Here is a 19,969-nt window from a genome sequence, read left to right on the forward strand (position 1 = left end):
AATTTTACCCTCCCACTGAGATTTGCAGGGGGGCAAATGCAGCAGCTGTACTAGGGGAATTCTCTTCCAGTTCCTCCTGGGTTGTTTATATCACAGCAATATACAAGTGCAGGAGAAGGCATCAGAATCCTTTCTGTAAAAACACTATTAGCAGATTCTTAATGATCTGCCTTAATGATCAATCCAGATTGATTTACTGCAGCATTAGACAAGACTTTAGAAAGCTTACCGGTATAATTTTGTAAGATGCTGAGCACCCTGGATAGACATAAGTCAGTTTGAGTTGAAAGGACTCATCATCTTCCAGCAGGCAGTCAGCACTCTGAAGGACTAGGAGGTAAATCATTAGAGCTACTTTGAATAACTGTTTCTGACATAATCTCAGTCTAGCTATTTAGGAGAAACTATATCTATTGGCATACACACACTAAATATTTAACCATTACTAAGGAGAATTATATCAAATTAATATAATTACATCCAAGTACCATTTAAATTTAGGGTTTTAATAGAGGTACAGTTGCTATATCATGTAACATTCCTTAACATTTGAACGTAATGCTTCCCTGGAGGGAAAGAAGAACAAAAAACAAAACTACAAAGGGTGGCGTGCACTGTCATTTCTGAATTTGTACCTCTTCTCCTAATGTCTCCTTTGTCCAGTTAAATATTTTATGCAGAGAACATTACACTATAAGTTAAATTACAATGAAGTTATGTAGTGTAGTTTTCAGCATTCTCTTGGGTATATCTGTTAGCTCACTCTGTACTAAAATCGGTAACAAATATTTTTGTGACAAACACAAGCTGGCTCAGTGTGCAGATCAAAGATGATTCAGATAATAAAAGCCTTGTAACCAAGTCTCCTGGGCCCTCCAGGTCACTGAGATGGACTGTCATGGTGAACACTCTGTATCAAACAACTACCTACAACACAGATGTCTTCCAGTGCTAGACAAATCAGTTTTTGACCAAATACGTGAAAAGAATTCAGTTCTCACTATGTTTAAAAACAAATCTAGCAATAAAGTTCCTCTCCTGTCAAAAAGTAAGGGTTGAAATGAATCTAGGGCTTAATTATGAAGCATGGAAGCACTTCATAGCTGTAATCATGTAAGAGCTCACCACTGCTCTAGTGCTATATATTCATGTTTAAACAGTGTAACAGGAAATATTTAGGTTATATACATACACTATATATATTTTATAATACATAGTTTTAGTAATATTTAATCTCACAGCAAGATGACTGACCAAGTATTATTTTATCAACTACAGTTGGTTAACATCGTAAAAGCATTCTGATTCTTTCATAACTTAGATTGGTTAATAAGTAAATCAGTGTTTTAATATGTGCTGCAAAGAGCCACAGGAGACACATTAAAGAGCCACTCATAGCTCAGCTGAGTATCACTGCAGTATGTCTGCTGAACTACATTGACATTTCCCCTCAGATTTCTGTCTCTGTACTGAAGGCAGAATGTTTCCTCATCAGTTTCTCTCCTAGGGTTCTTCTCCACAGGACTGTTTTCACTCTTCTCCTTCCTATGCCAGCATAGTCTCTCTGTCAGGAGAAGGCTTTTTGTGTGCAAACACTTTAGTCATAGATTTCCCCAGTCTAAGTGATAGGTCTTCAGCCACTACAATAGTTCAGCAGTTAAGCAGGATTCGCATGTAACATCCCAGGGCCCCTAATTGCCATTTGGTGACAACCTGTCTTTGTCTCAGCTTCTACTGTTTCCTGGGCTGGTACCAATCACATCCAACATATTGGTCTCTCAAGATTCTCAGTCTTCCAAGAGACATTCAGTAGTCAGAACTTCTGACTCTCCATGCCCCCCGCCCACCCTTTCCCCTCTCTCAGGACTGTGAAAAGGTAATGGTTTCTAGCCTGCGTAGATAATTTGTTGCAATAATTGTGGTTGCATGGTGATAAAAATATCTGGAGATCATAGTGCTATTCTGTATTTGTTCATCTCCAACTTTTCCATGTAGAAACTCATTTTTAGCTCTCTTGATTCAAGAAATAGTGTTTCAAGATAGCTTATGATCAGATCTCAAGAGTTTTTTTTCTTATTTTAATATGCCCCTGCTATTAATTATTCTTATGCTTTGCAATCAGCACTGTTCATTATCAGTTCCAGACAGTGTCCTTCAACCTGTCATCTGCTCCTTAGGTGTTCTCAGAGCTGATGATCATTTCAGTAGCCAGGCTGTGACAAGAAAGCCTGCAGATGTATGACTGCCTGAACAGTCTACTGGCAAAGGTGTAATGTTGTGATGTGGCATCTCATCTCACTCACTGAACCTTCCAGTTCCTGGAACATCTTGACAGTGAACTATCAGAAGAGCTACCTTATCCAGTTTCACAAATTCTGATATCTATGAGCTCAATACAAATTAGCCAGGTTTTGTGATAATGACAAAATTCATGTCACCTAGCATTTCCTCAGCACTGCCTGGCATCTGAACAGAGTTACCAGTGTGAGATCAGAATCCAGCCCAGTCTATTTGTCTAACTTTGTGGATTTATCTTTCACCAGACTTCGTACTGTTTGTATCCCTCCAGTGTTTCATTTGTCACACCTTTATATCTGTGGTTTCACAAACAGCTGTCTTGGGGGAGCCTTCATAATTGGCACTAGTATACCTGAACATGGAGCAGCGCATTAAGGCTTTTTATAGTTGAATAGGAATTTAAAACAGTGTATTATCAGGTATGAGAAACAGAAGGCAAAAACTCTGCAGTATATGTGATACAAAGAAATATGCTGCTTAAGAGGTCTGGGTTTAAATCAACATTTTTCTGAGATTTAGCATTGCTATCCCATAAATAAGGGAGCATAGTTGAACTCCAGATGTCATACTTGCAGGACATCTCCCAGGGAATCTTCTGACTGACATTTTTACAACCTATATTTGATAAATAGCTGCGGGGATATTGGACATAGCTGTAAGATGGTAGAAGATAAAAGCAACAAGTAATTCTTGATCCTGCGTTACCTAAAACCCATATTGCTGCAAAGTGTTTCTTTTCCCTAACTCTTGAAAAGACTTTTTTCCCCCCTCCATAGTTTATTTTGGCACATCTTTCTAAATCTTTGGCTGAATTAAAATTATATGCTCTAACAAAGGATGTTACATTTGATCAATTTTAAGGCTGTGGAATATCTAACCAGGGAGGGGTGTTTATGTGGATTGTTTATCCCTTTGGCAATGTATCTCCTTTCAAGTATTAGACAAAATTCAGGCTTGAGAGAGATTCTTACAAGTCAGGCAAATTCAACAGTAAGATACAATATAGTGAAGGAATCTTTTCATATCTGATGGAAATATTCTGAGCACACAGAGACAATGTAAGCCCTGAGGGGAAAGTGCTATCTTTTTCAGAGTTCCAGGCTACGTCTACACTGCAAACTTCTGCCACCATAGTGAGGTGAATCACAGGTGTGATCTTTGACTGATGTAGCTGGGCCAACAGAAGTCCCTAGTGTACACGTAGTTGTACCAGCAAAACTGCGTTTCTACTGATATAGCCTTTACTCATGGGGTTGGGATGGTCTTGGTCTCTTTTTAATACCAGTACAAATCACAGCTTTGCACATGTAGCTGCATCAACACTTGGAATGCTTTGCCAGTGTATTCTACCAGTATAAAGCTACTGGTAAAGTGCTCATAGAGTAGACCTGGCCCTAGTCATTCTGTATCATTGCGTTCTTGTACTGATAGCTTGTAGTTTTTGCTTCTTGTATCATGCTTAATCTAATAAACCATAATGTAGTATTTGTACTTTTTTAGGGTGTATTATCGTTGGGGTGATGATAAAAAAACTTTCATCATTAATATAAATTGGCAGTGAAAAGTAGAAGGAGAGAACATTAAAGCTTGGGCTACATTGCAAAGTTTTGCTGCCATAACTATGTTGGCTGTTTACAGTTGGGGAGGGAATGTGTGCCTGCAAAATAACTGTTTCTATGGACACACACGGTATCTCCACTGGTTATCATAGAATCTCAGGGTTGGAAGGGACCTCAGTAGGTCATCTAGTCCAATCCGCTACTCAAAGCAGGACCAATCCCCAACTAAATCATCTCAGCCAGGGCTTTGTCAAGCCTGACCTTAAAAACCTCTAAGGAAGGAGTTTCCACCACCTCCCTAGGTAACCCATTCCAGTGCTTCACCACCCTCCTAGTGAAAAAGTTTTTCCTAATATCCAACCTAAATCTCCCTCACTGCAACTTGAGACCATTACTCCTTGTTCTGTCATCTGCTACCACTGAGAACAGTCTAGAGCCATCCTCTTTGGAACCCCCGTTCAGGTAGTTGAAAGCAGCTATCAAATCCCACCCCCTTCTTCTCTTCTGCAGACTAAACAATCCCAGTTCCCTCAGCCTCACCTCATAAGTCATGTGCTCCAGCCCCCTAATAATTTTTGTTGCCCTCTGCTGGACTCTTCTAAATTTTTATAGTGTGGGGCCCAAAACTAGACACAGTACTCCAGATGAGGCCTCACCAATGCCGAATAGAGGGGAATGATCATGTCTCTCGATCTGCAGGCAGTGCCCCTACTTACACAGCCCAAAATGCCGTTTGCCTTCTTGGCAACAAGGGCACACTGTTGACTCATATCCAGCTTCTCATCCACTGTAACCCCTAGATCCTTTTCTGCAGAACTGCTGTCTAGTCATTTGGTCCTTAGTCTGTAACAGTGAATGGGATTCTTCCGTCCTAAGTGCAGGACTCTGCACTTGTCCTTGTTGAACCTCAGCAGGTTTCTTTTGGCCCAATCCTCTAATTTGTCTAGGTCCCTCTGTATCTTATCCCTACCCTCCAGCATATCTACCACTCCTCCCAGTTTAGTCTCATCTACAAACTTGCTGAGGGTGCAGTTCATGCCATCCTCTAGATCATTAATGAAGATATTGAACAAAACCGGCCCCAGGACTGACCCTTGGGGCACTCCGCTTGAAACCGGCTGCCCACTAGACATGGAGCCATTGATCTAGCCAGTTTTCTATCCACCTTATAGTCCATTCATCCAGCCCATACTTCTTTAACTTGCCAGCAAGAACACTGTGGGAGACCGTATCAAAAGCTTTGCTGAAGTCAAGGAATAACACAACCACTGCTTTCCCCTATCCACAGAGCCAGTTATCTCCTCATAGAAGGCAATTAGATTAGTCAGGCATGACTTGCCCTTGGTGAATCCATGCTGACTGTTCCTGATCACTTTCCTCTCCTCTAAGTGCTTCAGAATTGATTTCTTGAGGACCTGCTCCATGATTTTTCCAGGGACTGAGGTGAGGCTGACTGGCCTGTAGTTCCCCGGATCTTCCTTCTTCCCTTTTTTTAAAGATGGGCACTACATTAGCCTTTTTCCAGTCATCCGGGACCTCCCCTGATAGCCATGAGTTTTCAAAGATAATGGCCAATGGCTCTGCAATCACATCCGCCAACATCTTTAGCACCCTCGGATGCAGCGCATCCGGCCCCATGGACTTGTGCTCATCCAGTTTTTCTAAATAGTCTCGAAGCACTTCTTTCTCTACAGAGAGCTGGTCACCTCTTCTCCATACTGTGCTGCACGGTGCTGCAGTCTGGGAGCTGACCTTGTTCGTGAAGACAGAGGCAAAAAAATCATTGAGTACATTAACTTTTTCCACGTCCTCTGTCACCAGGTTGCCTCCCTCTTTCAGTAAGGGGCCCACACTTTCCTTGACCACCTTCTTGTTGCTAACATACCTGAAGTCCCTTGTTGTTACTCTTAACATCACTTGCTAGCTGCAACTCCAAGTGTGATTTGGCCTTCCTGATTTCACTCCTGCATGCTTGAGCAATATTTTTATACTCCTTTCTGGTCACTTGTCCACTCTTCCACTTCTTGTAAGCTTCTTTTTTGTGTTTAAGATCAGCAAGGATTTCACTGTTAAGCCAAGCTGGTCTCCTGCCATATTTACTATTCTTTCTACACATCGGGGTAGTTTTTTCCTGCAACCTCAATAAGGATTCTTTAAAATACAGCCAGCTCTCCTGGACTCCTTTGCCCCTCATGTTATTTTCCCAGGGGATCCTGCCCATCAGTTCCCTGAGGGAGTCCAAGTCTGCTTTTCTGAAGCCCAGGGTATAACTTATAGTTATACCAGCAAAGGCTCTGTAGTGTAGACAAACCCTAAGATTATGATCCAAAGACCATTCAAGTGTATGGGAAATTATCCATTTACTTCAGTGAGTTTTGAATCAAGCCCTACATGCAGATGACTTTGTGGAATCTAGCCTTCTTTCTAGCATCCAAACTAAGTGGTGCATGATGTTTGGTTGTCTTCTGGCATATGGTAGTTTTGGAGTATGTTCTGGCTGGCTCATCATGAACATATAATTCAGATTTTCTTTCTGGGTAAACAGTATACTTAAGTTGCCTATAGCTGTCCATTTGGCCTATAGTGGTCCATATATTCCAGTCAATATATTATGTTAAGAGAGTCACAATTCATGTTCCATGTGGAGAACTCCTAGGATGATAAACATGTGGGTGGCAACAGGAGGTGGGATTACTGATAGCATTAGGTTAGTGAGAAGTATAGCTCAAATGTTTTGGAGTTTGGATTGAGATATGCATCCAACAATCTAGATGCTTGAAGTGAGCCTTTTGAGTTTGTAAAGTGAAAACTGAAAGATGATAAATCAACATTTGTGGGGGGCGTTAGCTTCTTGAAACCTTTTGTTCCAAATAAAGTTTGGGTAATGTTAAAAGATTAATTTACCTTTTTATGCAAATAACTTCACCTATTCCTAGTTTGAAAGGTACCAGTGCACCTGGAGAGAGCCCTCTGACAACCATTCCTGTAGCAATTAAAATGAATAGGGTAAATTAACTCCTATTGCCCTGTTAGCATAAAGAGAATGCTAGCATTCTTCTTTGATTGTCCCTATGTGTATTCCAGTATGTTCAATACACTTGTGCATTTGATGCATGGTAGGGGGAAATATGAACCATCATCCTTGGCTGTGAAGAAGGTGAGCCTTCCTCCTTATGTCATGGCCCACTTCTAATCTGTTGTACTCAGTACCTTTTTGTATCTGGCTTGTTCTATAATCCTGGTGCTGAGACTCCAACACACCTAGCCTGAGATATACCCCTCTGATACTTGACACCAGGTCTCCTAGCAGCCATACCAAGAGTATTCTGGGGAAAGTATTGGAGTATATGTCATTTAGAACTAAAACCACCTCTTCTCACCTTATTATCCATATTTATCTGACTCTCACTTGGTCTTAGATCCCAAGTGAAACCACTAGTTTGAGACTGCCAGTCAGAATTGAGTCTTTATACTTACTTGAACCATAGATTTTGAGTATTGCTCTCTAATGATACACACTTTTTTTGTTAAACCTAAAAGTTTATACAATGCTTTGCTTCAGATTGCACAGCCCTCTTCCACTTGGGCTTGAGTATCTGGTGGTAGAAGTAGGCTGTTATTTTTGTTGTTGTTTTGTTGTATATATTTGGATCTGCCCTAGACTCAACCCAATCTTTGCCAGTGCATTGCACAATTATTTCCCCAGCAGTGGACTGTTGGGTAACCTGAATTCATAGCTCTATGAACAGAGTGTGATCTTGTGGTTAGTACACTTGTTACAAACATGATAGCCAAACAATGTTGGTACATTGATTATGAGAGGTAGTGTGCCAAAGTAGATTAAAGTTGGGTGTTCTGCATTAGATGTCTGGGTTTGATTGCCAGCACTGTTGAGGTGACCCTGGACAGCCTCTGTGATATTATACTGTAATATGAGTGAATGTCATTCACTGGCCTATTACAGTAGAAGAATGATGCCTTGGTCATTAATAAGAGTTGTGAATTGCTAACAGCGCTGATTAAAATTAGTAAGAACCACCCATGGTCTCCTCTCTTCTAGGATAGCATGTTTTCCCATAGGCCAAGGAATATTTCATAGGGGTGAGTGTCTGTTTTTCTGTTCTCTCCCTTCCACCATGCATGAGAGCCAGCCAGAGATTTGGCAGCCATGACTTCCAAATACATGTATCCTATGTGACATCTGACAGGTATGTAGTAGCAGCATCTGAGCAGTGAGGTTGGATGTGGAATAGGATATCCTACTATAATGCTAATTGAATACCCAAAATATATTGGGCACATTAAAACACATCCAGATGTGATCTGGAACACACTAATTCTTTTCTCCTACAAAATCTTGTGGGATGGGAGGTAGGCTTTTTTTTTTAAGAAATGCATGAAACATTTAAAAAAAAAAAAGAGCAGGAAGAAGAAATGCAAAACAAAAAAAAAATCCCCAAAGTTCACTGTTACCTCTTAACTCTTCTGTTGCTCTTCCTGAAGTCCAGTTCCTCTTTATTACTGAAGGGCCAATGATCATTCATGATAGTCTGGATCTGTTTCAAAAAAAGCTTAGATGAAAAATTCTTCTAGACAGTAAGTTTGCCTGTAGAGCCTTTTTTTATTCTATTGTTTTTATTGATAGACTATATTACAAAGCATGTAGTATTGTTTTCCTTAGTCATATTAAAACATACACCTGTGACCCGATATAACATGAGTTCGGATATAACGTGGTAAAGCAGCGCTCAGTGGGGGCGGGGCTGCACACTCCTGTGGATCAAATCAAGTCTGATATAACACAGTTTCACCTATAACACAGTAAGATTTTTATTTTTTGGCTCCCGAGGACAGCGTTATATTGAGGTAGAGGTGTACAATGACCTGTGATGGGAGAATATTCTGGTTTACAAATGAATCCTATTTCTCCTAAGATAATAGGACAAATTCATGGCATTGACACTTTGTGTAAAAGCTTTTTCAAATTTTCCTCCAATCTACTGCAAGAATCTAAGGACTATACCAATATACTGACCCCAAACAGGTGCAGAGATTAGGAATTATCACTCACACAGAGGGAGGAAGAGGTCTGTCTCAAAATTCCTACGGGAGACACTGTGGCCAGAGTACAGCTTGACAGATTCATCCATGAATAGTGACTGCATACTGGTGAACTCCCAGTGTGCTGCAAGCACTTTCTGTAGCCATGTATATAGCCAGCTAATACCAGTGACAACTCTGTAAGCCTCTGAAACCACTGTGCCATTGTCACACAACCAAAAAACCTACTGCACAGGGATACCTGTGTATGTTAATATTGTTGACCATGCTAACTTTAACTTGTGCTTTCTATAAAAGCAAAAGCTATGCTTGCATCCTCTGGGAGCATGCTGCTTTGGATTGCTCCTTAACTTCCACATTTCATCCTCCCTCTCTCACTCACACACAAGTGTGTGGTGGGGAGGGGTAGAGGGTAGGGAGCGGAAATTAGTTGTCCATGCCTTCTGCTTTCTCTTCAAACCCCAGCTATAAGGTGTTTGTGCAGATGGATTTCAGCAGGCTCAGGGACAAGTGAGAGGAATACAACATAGCATTTGCTCCCCATCTCTGATTTTTGGATTGCACACTTTTTCAATTGGTTATGTTGAATGGACCTGGTACAAAGTAGCTTGTACCAGGAGGAATATATAAATGAGACTTGTGTGAATGTGCAGATACGTCTGCAATTTTGCATTCATGTAACTTAAATTTTCTTGATTTAAAACAAACAAACCCTTCACTCTCGGGATTAAATTTTGGATTTCTAATTTCATATCAGAGAACAATTTTACATATGAATTATTCCATGAAAATAAGGATTGCATAGTGAAGGAATACTCTGTTCTGACAGGTTCTTACCTGTACTAGCTCTAAGGACGCACCACTATAATAAAAGTTGTTCCTTGCAAACAGGATTATTTATTGTACCAATTTGACCTTGAAGCTAAGTGCATTCCTCTCACTGGTGATTATTACATTGACAAAAGAAAGGAAGTACAAAGAGGTCAGCTAAATACTTTTATCAAGGGGAGAATAGACCCGTTAGGTGCTTGGGTACTATGGTGATGAGCACAGTATAAGAACCTATACAGAATAGAGTAGTGGCTGAAGTCCTATATGGCTAAGTTACTTAGGTGGCCCCCATTTACCCTAGTATCTGAGCACCTCATAAGCTTTGTTTATCTTTACAACACCTCTGTATGGTAGGATAGTACTACTATTACCATTTTACAGATGGGGATTGGAGGCATAAAAGGTATGCTTACACAGCATTTGGAGTGAGCTTCCCAGCCAAGGCTGATAGGCCCACCAACTGAGGGGGTGGGGATTGGGGGCAAAGGGGCAATTGTCCAGGGGCCTGGGGGCCCCCGGCAGTGCAGCAGGGCTAAGGTAGGCTTCCTGCCCCCCCCCCCTTGCTCCGCTCTGCTCCCAGGAGCAGCCAGCATGTCCCTGCAGCCCCTGGGGCGGAAGTCTCAATGAGCCCCTGCCCTGAGTTCTGACTCCACAGCTCCCATTGGCCAGTAACTGTGGCCACTGAGAGCTGCGGGGGCAGTGCTTGCAGGCAGCAGCATGCGGAGACCCTGTGTGTGCCCCCCAACCCTCCAGGAGCCACTGCCAGAGGGGTGTGCTGGTTGCTTTCAGGAGCTGCCCAAGATAAGTGCTGACCTTATGACCCCCCCCCTGCACCCCAACCCCCTGCCCCAGCCTAGAGGCCACATCCAAAGTCCCTCTCAGAGCCCGACCCCTCACTTCTTCCTGCACCCAAACTCCTGCCCAGAATCCAACCCCACATCCCATCCCCCTGTCCCAGCCTGGTGAAAATGAGAGAGGGTGGGGGAGAGTGAGTGACATAGGGAAGGGGAGTGGAGTGAGAGGGGCCTTGGAGAGGGGGTGGGACAGGGGCATGGTCTTAGAGAAGAGCCGGGACAGAGGTGGAGCAAGGGTCTTTGGGTTTGTGGGACTAGAAGTTTGGCAACCCTACCAGGTGGGCATGTGGAAACCCTGGCCATGCCAGCAGCTCCCTTGGCACCAGCAGTGCAGCTGACAGCTCACTGGGCACCAGGCAGTGCAGGTGCAGCACCGCCCAAATGTCAGGTGGACTGCTTCCACGTGGGCATGGCTTGTACATGCGTGGGGGCCCATGGACTGTTCTGCCCTGGGGCCCAGAATTGCTGTCAGTAGGCCTGCTTATAGATTCAGGCTAACAAGGGCTTGTGGAGTGCTGTAGCTATGCAGACAGTGCTTTGAAATCGCACCTGAGATCAGAGTTTGGGCTCTTTCCATACTTCAGAGCCCAAGCTCCAGCCTGAGCCACAACTTTAAGTGCCATGTACAGAGCCACTTCTTTAGAGTGTTAGTGTGAGCCCCACTAGTCCAACTCTCTCAATCCGGGCTGGGATGTTCATTCTTGCAGACTCCAAAACACGGTGTAGACATATGCAAAGACTAAGTCCCAGATTTTTAAAGATGCTAAGGTGTTGTTCTGCTCAGTGTTGCAACACCTAAGTCTCATTTTCAAGTGAGTTAGGCACTGAGGTTCCAAGTCTCTTTGAAACTCAATAGGATTTATGCTCCTAACAGCCTAAGTGGCTTTTGGAAAGGAGACTTAAGAGCCTAAGTAAGTTAGGTGTTGCAGCTCTTAGTGGAGCAATGCCTAAATACCTTTAAAAATCTGGGCCGAAGTGATTTGTGGAAGGCTACATAAGAAGTCTGAAGAGCAGGTAACTGAATCCAGGTTTCCTAAGTCCCAGGGTAGTACTCACTGCAGGACTATCCTTCTGCTCTTTTCTTAACTAATTGCTGCTCCTTTATTGACTTTCTCTATTTTTCCTAAATATTGCAAGATAAAAGATGCACATTGCTTCATGTACTGATCATAACATGTGGCAATGTTTATGTGGCAAGTTAACAGAGGGTACAGCCTTTTAGTTTATTTGCTCTTAAACATGTCACAATATTGGTTTTATTTTGGCATTGTCTTTTTTTATTTAAATGGCAAAATAAAAATGTTGTAGTTCCCTATACTGCATTTTTATTATACTTCACGCTTCATATGTTCTCACAACATATTTACCATGTTTATCTGTCAATTATGAAAATTGGTACTACATAATTTATGTTAATAGGGGCGAAATCTCAGCACTGCTTTTCATACAAAACTCCAGTAGACTTCATTATAAGTACCAATAGCAGGGTATGTGCTTTATGGTTTTGCTTTAAACCTATAAGCCTCTCTCTAGTGAAGATGTACTAGATATCTCTCTCCTAAATACTTTCTGCTTTTTCATCCTTTTTCCCCAAATAGCTCTTTATTGGCATGAAAAAATCCTCTTGGAGGAACAGTCTAATTAACAGGAGTGGTGGGGAGCCCATTTTTTGAAAATGTAATATGAAGTTCATTAAGGACTCTAGTCTAATATGAGGAAAAAGAGTAATTTAAAGAAAATTATGATCTAAAATCCATTAATGTTTGCGACTCTGTGAAATGCAGTCAGCTGAGCTGGCATTCAAAGAGACTGCCACCTCTTAGTCTGACCTAAGCAGATAAGTTAGTCACTGCTAATTTAGAATTTTGACACATGCAGTTATGGAGCTCAGGTTCAGCGTATGCTGCCAAATTTGTATCCTCATGGGGCACCACCAGTGCTAGTGTGTGGTTTACTGATCATGGTCCATAACCCTATGGTTGTGACATGCAAGCTGCTTTGTGTTGACAAAAAATTGGGGCAATAACCTGAACTCAGAGGCATCAGTATATCTGTTTGTTGTGGCCTAGCTGGGCCGTTTCACTTGTTTCTTCTCCTTCAGGGAGCACCCATTCACAGTCCCTTTCACAGACACATCACAGCACTCTCTACCACACTCACCTTCTGTGGGACTCGATCCCTTCACCTATCATAGTATAAAGTTCAGTAGAAACAAATGCTGGGGGATAGGGGGTCCTGCACACCACTTCTCTCTTGTGTTTCAAATGCTGTTTCTAATTACACATAATCACCATCCTCCGAGGCATTGTACGTGTCTGTTTTACATTAACATATCCCCTCTAGCCAATACTGCTAGGGTGCTACATTTGTCATCTCCACTCCTACTGCAAATGCAACTTGTCTTTAATAAACATGATCTAGCCCTAAGCATAGTGAAGAGTTGTCTGCATGGGGAAGTATTTTCCATAATATAGGATAAGGTATGAATTAAAAACCCTATAGTCCAGGACCGGCTCCAGCTTTTTTACTGCCCCAAGAGCAAAGCAGGGGCGGAAGATAAACCTGCAATCAGCAGCAGCTCTACCACGGCACTTCATTCTTCGGCGACGGGTCCTTCGCTCCGAGAGGCACTGAGGGACCCGCCGCCGAATTGCTGTTGAAGACCTGTAGGTGCCATCCCTTTCCATTGACCATTCCAAGCACCTGCTTTCTTTGCTGGTGCCTGGAGCCAGCCCTGCCTATGGTTATTTCAGAATAACAAACTGTGCGGACCCTTATCCATGCTGAATACATTTTTAAGTTACTAAAATTGATTAAGCTAAAATGGAAAAAGGGCACTCTTATTCTAGAATAAGTATTCGCACAGGGACTTATTCTGTAATAGCTGTGTCTGTCAGTTTCCCTGTGTAGACTAGCCCTAAATAAGATATCTTTCTTTTTCATGTGGGCTAGCACAGAATTTGAAAATGTTAAAATGAAGTATAAGAAAACTAAGATGGAAAAAGGTAATTGTAGTTGCAGTAGCCCATTCCTTTTTTTAAATAAAAACAAGACCTAAAAACAAAAACCTGAAGATATTTGAATTACATTTCCCATCTCATGAATTATATGTTAAACTTTTCTTTAACTACTCTACTCTACCTTTTTATAAAAGCAACAAAACAACCTTTAAGAAATATAATACAACATTTGTCCTTAACATCAAACTAATATATATTGAGGCTACATGATTAGCCCAAAGCAATTTTAAAGTAGTAGTATGACTCCTAAGAAAAGATTCTTTAAGAAAAAAAGAAATTCCAGCACAAATTTAGCAGTATTTTTATAGAACTGGTTCCAATATTTTGTTTTAAGATTATTGTTCTTTTGTTAGTAGTTTGACATCCTAGGCATCCATGCAGTCAGAATCTTTCAGTGTGAATTATTTCATTTTAACAACAGTATTAGGGTTAGGAATATCTGCATTTCCCAGACTCCAGTTTTCACTAAAAGCTACAGACCAAATTGGGATCATCAGTAGTCAGCCAATTTTGCCTCATAGCTTGTCTTGTGGCTTCCACTAAACCAGTGTCTTACCCTGTCAGTACTGTGCCTGTGCCAGAGAAGCTAATGATCCAACCAGCAGACCAAATTCGGTGATAAAATCCTGGTCATGTGCCACCTGAGGCACGTTGCACATGCACTAGGAAGAAAACTCTCTATATCACAGGAGTGATCAAACTGTGGCTCTTGAGCTGCATGTGGCTCTTTTACAGTTAAAGTGCGGCTCCTGGAGCCCCTCATACATTGCCTACCAGACTAGAGGGGCAGCTCAGGGCTTCTGCCCTGTGGCAGGATGGTAGTACTAGGGGATTCTGCCAGAGATGACTGGTGTCTGCTCAGAGTGGTGGTGGTGGTGGTGGCAACATTTAAAGGTTCCCCTGCCAACAGCGGACGCTCAGGTAAACAAAGCGTCTCGCCGTCTGCTAGGGGCTTACCCTGAACAAGCCGTGAACCAAGTTTGGGAACCCCTGACTTAAACCCATTTAATCCCTGTTAAGCATGTACTAGCAAATTACTACATTAAACTGATTTAAGTGAAGGTTAAACAGGTTTAAGTGCATCTACATTAAATGAGGAGTACCACCACTAATATCTAAAAACAAAGTTTAAAAATCCTCCAAGAACTTGGTTAAAAGCCCACCCCACCTCTTGTCTATGCATTATTAGATATCAAACAGTACAGGAGTTTTTTTTTCTTGCAGTGAGGGCGAATGAGAAGTTCCACAAACATAGGAAAGTTTCAGCTATACAAACAAGAATGCCTTGCTAAAATATAATATCCCAAGATAATGCCAAGCAAACCTGGCAGCATTTGTAATTCTGCTATAAAATGCAGCAACGCTTTTGCCAGACTGCTGCTAGCTACCTGCCCTGTATTTCATAATGCTAATTGTTGTGTAGTTTGGTTGTCATGGTAAGAGAACCTCGTGGCAACTGAGTTAGATTATTAGGGGATAGCTCTGTTGGTTGGTTCTGTGTGTGGCAATAAATGGCCATTTCAAGGTTTACAGCTCTCTGTGTCGCCAGTGTTTTCTTCCTAAAACTGTTGCCCTCAAGGTTATAACAACATGGCGACAAGGATGGGATCTCTGTGCTGCCCCAGCAACAAAAAGTAGTATGAAGGGAATCACTGTGATATTGAACATTAAACCTGACAGTCAACCAAAATATCTGAAAGCCAGAACTGTGTTATTCCATCAGGCCGAAGGTTGAAGTGGACCTGGAGTGCCTGGTCACAAATGGAGTCCTAATACCAGTTACCCATAGCCCATGGGCAACTCCTATTGTTCCAATAGTGAAGAAAGATGGCTCCCTCTGGATCTGCGGTGATTTTAAAGTCAGTGTCAACCCAGTGTTGCATGCAGAGCAATACTCGCTTCCCCACATCAATGACCTCTTCACAGGCCTGGCTGGGGGACAAAAGTTCAGTAAGATTGATCTGAATCAAGTGTATTTACAGATGCATGTTGATGAAAAGTCCCAAGAGCTGTTGACTATTGTGATGCATAAGGGGTTTTATCAATACTGTTACCTACCCTTCGAAATAACATCTGCTCCCACCCTGTTCCAGAGGGCTATGGACCAGATATTGTGTGGCTTGCCAGGAGTCCAGTGCTATCTGGATGACATCCTAGTCACTCGAAGGAATGAGGAGGATCACCTAAAGAATTTAGAGGCTACCCTACAAAGACTGGAAGAGTATGGACTGCGAGTCCACAAAGACAAGTGTGAATTCTTCCAGCCCTCTGTTGAATATTTGGGACACATCATTGACACTACAGGTCTTCGTAAGGCCCCTGCCAAAGTTAAGGCTATTGTGGAGGCTCCCCCTCCTCGAGATGTTAGAACAGCTCCATTCCAGTCACTATAGAATAGTGCGCATGAAGGAAATTGCATGAAGCTATTTTTGGTGGCCTGGATTGGACAGTGCTATTGAAGAGAAGGCAAGAGATTGTATGTCATGTCAGGGTGTCAGGAATGCACCCCAGTGGGCACCCCTACATCCATGGGACTGGCCTGAAAACCTGTGGCAACATATTCACATTGACTTCACTGCCCCCCTTGAAGGAAGCATGTTCTTGGTGGTGGTAGATGCCCATTCTAAATGGCCAGAAGTCTCTATAATGAAGTCGTCTACTGCAGAGAGTACTATCCAAAAACTACGAGGACTCTTTAGTCATTTCGGTCTGCCAGAACAACTTGTGAGTGACAATGGACTACAGTTTGTCTTTCAGGAGTTTCAAAAGTTTATGAACCCAAATGGGATACACCACATCACTTCAGCACCATGTCATCCATCCACCAATGGATTCGCTGAAAGATTTGTGCAGGCAATGAAACAAGGTTTGAAATCGGCAAGGGGACAATTATCCATTCGAAAACATCTGGACATCTTCTTACTATCCTACAGAAACGCACCTCATGCTACAACTAAGGCATCCCCGGCCTTTCTAATGATGAGATGACAGCTAAGCACTTGGTTTGATCTGCTGAAACCTTCTGAACCCTGACAAATTTGCAACATCAGCTGCAAGATCAAGTCATCAGGCGTGCACCTAGAGCAAAAGACCGAACCTGTAGCCCAGGACAGCTGGTTTTGCTCGGAATTAGCATTCTGGAGCTAAATGGGTCCCTGCCACTGTCAGCATTCAAACGGGACCTGTTTTCTACACAGTCCAGACTGCAGAGGATCTCCCCTGGCGGGGACATGTAGATCAGCTGCTGCCAGGTCATACCAGTCCTCAGGACACATCTTCAGTTGAGTTGCCTGACTTCACCACTTCCAGTGAGACACCGACTCAAGAGTCACCTGTTCCTGACTTTCCCCTCCATTACTGCCAGCGGCAGAGATACCCCTCTGCCCGGTATGAGCTGATACCTCATTCTCACCCATTTGTCCTATGAACCCCGAGCCCGTTGTCAGGCCTATGCCCAAGACACTTTTGGATGCACCAACATCAGAAGTCTGCCGTAATCCACCTAGAGACAGAAGGCCTTCTCGTCGGCTGGATCTTTAGCTAGGGCGAACCCATGGTTATGGGGCAAAATAATCCCCGGGGTTCAGCCGGGAATGGAGGCAGTCTACTCTCCTTCTGCAGTTTAGTGATTGTTTTATTTAGGGGACCTTCTTAAGGGGGGGAAGGAATATGTTGTGTATTTTGGTTATCATGGTAAGAGAATCTTGTGTTGCTGTGGCAACTGAGTTAGATTATTAGGGGATAGCCCAGCCAGTTTTGTCTGGCTGTTGGTTAGTTCTGTGTGTGGCAATAAATGGCTGTTTCAAGGTTTACAGCTCTGTGTGTCTCCAGTGATTTCTTCCTAAAACTGTTGCCCCAAGGATACAACACTGTTAGAATCTCTGTTTTAGAATCTCTAAATTGGTTACAAATATTATGGTTGCTGGCATATTATGCACAATAACATTTTGTAGAAATTAAGTCTTCAAATAACTTTTCAGATACCTTTTTTTAAAAAAAAGCTAGCAAGTGATTTTTGGTTGGTTAAGAAAGTATTGTATTTTAAATCAAACTTAGTTTTAAAATTGTTTCTAGAATAAGCATCTGAGAATGTTTGAATAGAAATGTACTGATTAACACTCTTGTTAACTAACAAAAGTAGCCTTGCCCTACTTCCCAAAGATGTGAGGGGGGCAGTAACTGGCATTGAGGGGTACTGGGACTGTAGGGGCACTAACTGGCATTGAGGGGGAGTGCTGTCTGGGGAGGCACTAGTATTTTGAAAGAGCAGTATGTGTCATTGAGGGGATCTCTGGGGTGTGGAGAGAGCAGAAACTGGCATTGATGAGGTTGGGGGGAGACTAACCGGAATTGATGGGGCATGCTGTAGGTGGGGGCACAGAAAAAGTAAGACAGCCTGGGACTCCTACAGTCCTCCTTAAGGTGGGGATTTCCCTTTTAAGGGTTTCTCTTGTGCTGGCGGGGAGACCTAGGTTGCTGTCAGGGGCCACAGGTGTTGCAGAGCATCTGTGTATCTTTGGGGTGAACAAATCCTAGTCCCTGACAGAAGGATGAGGGTGGAAGATCTTCACATAATCCTCTTAATGAGCCCCCTCCTGGGAGACTTATGCAGGGAGCAGTCAGGTGGGATTTGCATTAGGAGTTGATTCTGCAAGGGCCCAATCCTGTTCCTTTTGAAGTCAACAGGACTTTTGCTAATGATGTCACAAAACAATGAGTAACTTCATCTGAAGTTCCTTGAATAAAGTGACTGCAGAATAGCCAATAAAAGATGATTTTGTAATTGTCTGTCTGATCTCTCATTTTCCATTTAATGCAACAAAACTGTTAATGCAAATGTTGCAAATTTTAAACAGTCAGGAAAATGAGTTCTCATTGTGAACTTGCCCACAATGCACAGATAGCAATGAGCTTTTACTTCCTTACTAATGTGTCTTCATATTTCCAACTTGATTATGAGCGTTGGCTTTCACGGGATAAGAACTTACAGCAACAAGCATTAGATGTAGATCATGAGAGTCTAACCTCTGGCTCTTGAGGGCAAATGTGTTCAGAAGACAATGTGTATTTGACGATGAATTGAAAATTGTGGCCCAGTGCTTTTTAAATGGAAGTGTTTGAACTAGCACTGTCTCTACAGGGAAGAGGGAGAGGGCATTTCCTCTCTGCAGCCCTAGAAGCATCTCTGTTGTAAGCTGGGAGCACTCTTCCTTTTCTGCTACAGCTATTCAGAAGCTCCTCTTCTGGCCAACTGCTGCATCACAGAAGAGGGAAGGCAGCACTATTGCCATCTTCTCTGTCGCTCCCATGAGCCTAGAGAACCTTCTAGTAAAGGATGGCTCCCCTCCTCTATAGAGCCGTCCAAGGGAGCCCAGAAAAGGGTAAATTTAAATTTATTAAAAATCTGAGATATAACAAGTAGTTGCAGCTTCCTGATTCTCTGCCCCAATCCAGGTTAGAGCAGCCTGTGGGTTTCCTCTAACTTTCAACAGATGACAGTAATCCGTTAGGGACCCTCCCCCAGCTGGAGAAACCCAAAGCCAGCCAACTTTTCTTCCTCTGAGAAGTATCCTTCCCCATTCTCAACAGCTCCAGGGACAGGGTGGAGTGATGCACAGGAGTCGCCTATGCTGGGACTTCACATTCTGAGAACTCCTCCATGGGAGAGTGTTTCTAGCAGAAAAAATTACTTTTGTGGGTTTCTGTTTCTATTGTACCATCTCGGTAGTGGAAAGGGAGCAGTCTGGGGCAGAGAATCTAACCCTAAATGTTGACTGTGGCCCCTTTACCTTTTTGAAATATTTGTCCCTCAGGCTGAATAGTTTGGCACTACCCGTGTAGAGGAACTGAGCATTGTTGTCTAATATCAATATAGTTGCAGCCAAAATAACATCAAGTGTTGTCTTGTAGGGCATAATTTAATTAAGGAAGTTGTTACTAGCTATAGTTGACATTTTATTCAGACAGATGTTTGATATTATAATCCTATTTAAAATATTTTTATTCATTTATTGGAGGGGGAAACTACAGCCTGACAAAACCAAATTATACAACAATAATAAAATGTGATTGTAATAATCAGTGCCTTACTAGACATTTTAATATGTCCATGCAATGGCACTGGCTTTTCACATCAGTGATCCTAGTTCAAATCATATTTTTATGTAACAGCTGTATGCTACCATGGGTGAAATGAAAGTTGTCAGTCTAGTCAGAAACAGGAGCAAGTTCGCATTTCTAAGATGATCCAAAATTGAAGTTATCAACTTTAACAAAACCCCAAGTGTGATGTTGTATTAATTTAGATGGAATATGTGGATCCATAGAGTTAAAGGTGTTAACTTGA

The 19,969-nt window shown here is 42.4% G+C and overlaps 1 protein-coding gene across 13 annotated transcripts in view; it reads left to right on the forward strand.

Moving 5' to 3' along the window:
• Positions 1–19,969, forward strand: part of CSMD1 (CUB and Sushi multiple domains 1) — a 1,616,238-nt gene that overhangs the window by 900,457 nt on the left and 695,812 nt on the right. The window lies entirely within an intron of this gene.

The sequence above is a fragment of the Mauremys reevesii genome, linkage group 3, assembly GCF_016161935.1.
Source record: "Mauremys reevesii isolate NIE-2019 linkage group 3, ASM1616193v1, whole genome shotgun sequence".
Taxonomy (NCBI): Eukaryota; Metazoa; Chordata; order Testudines; family Geoemydidae; genus Mauremys; species Mauremys reevesii.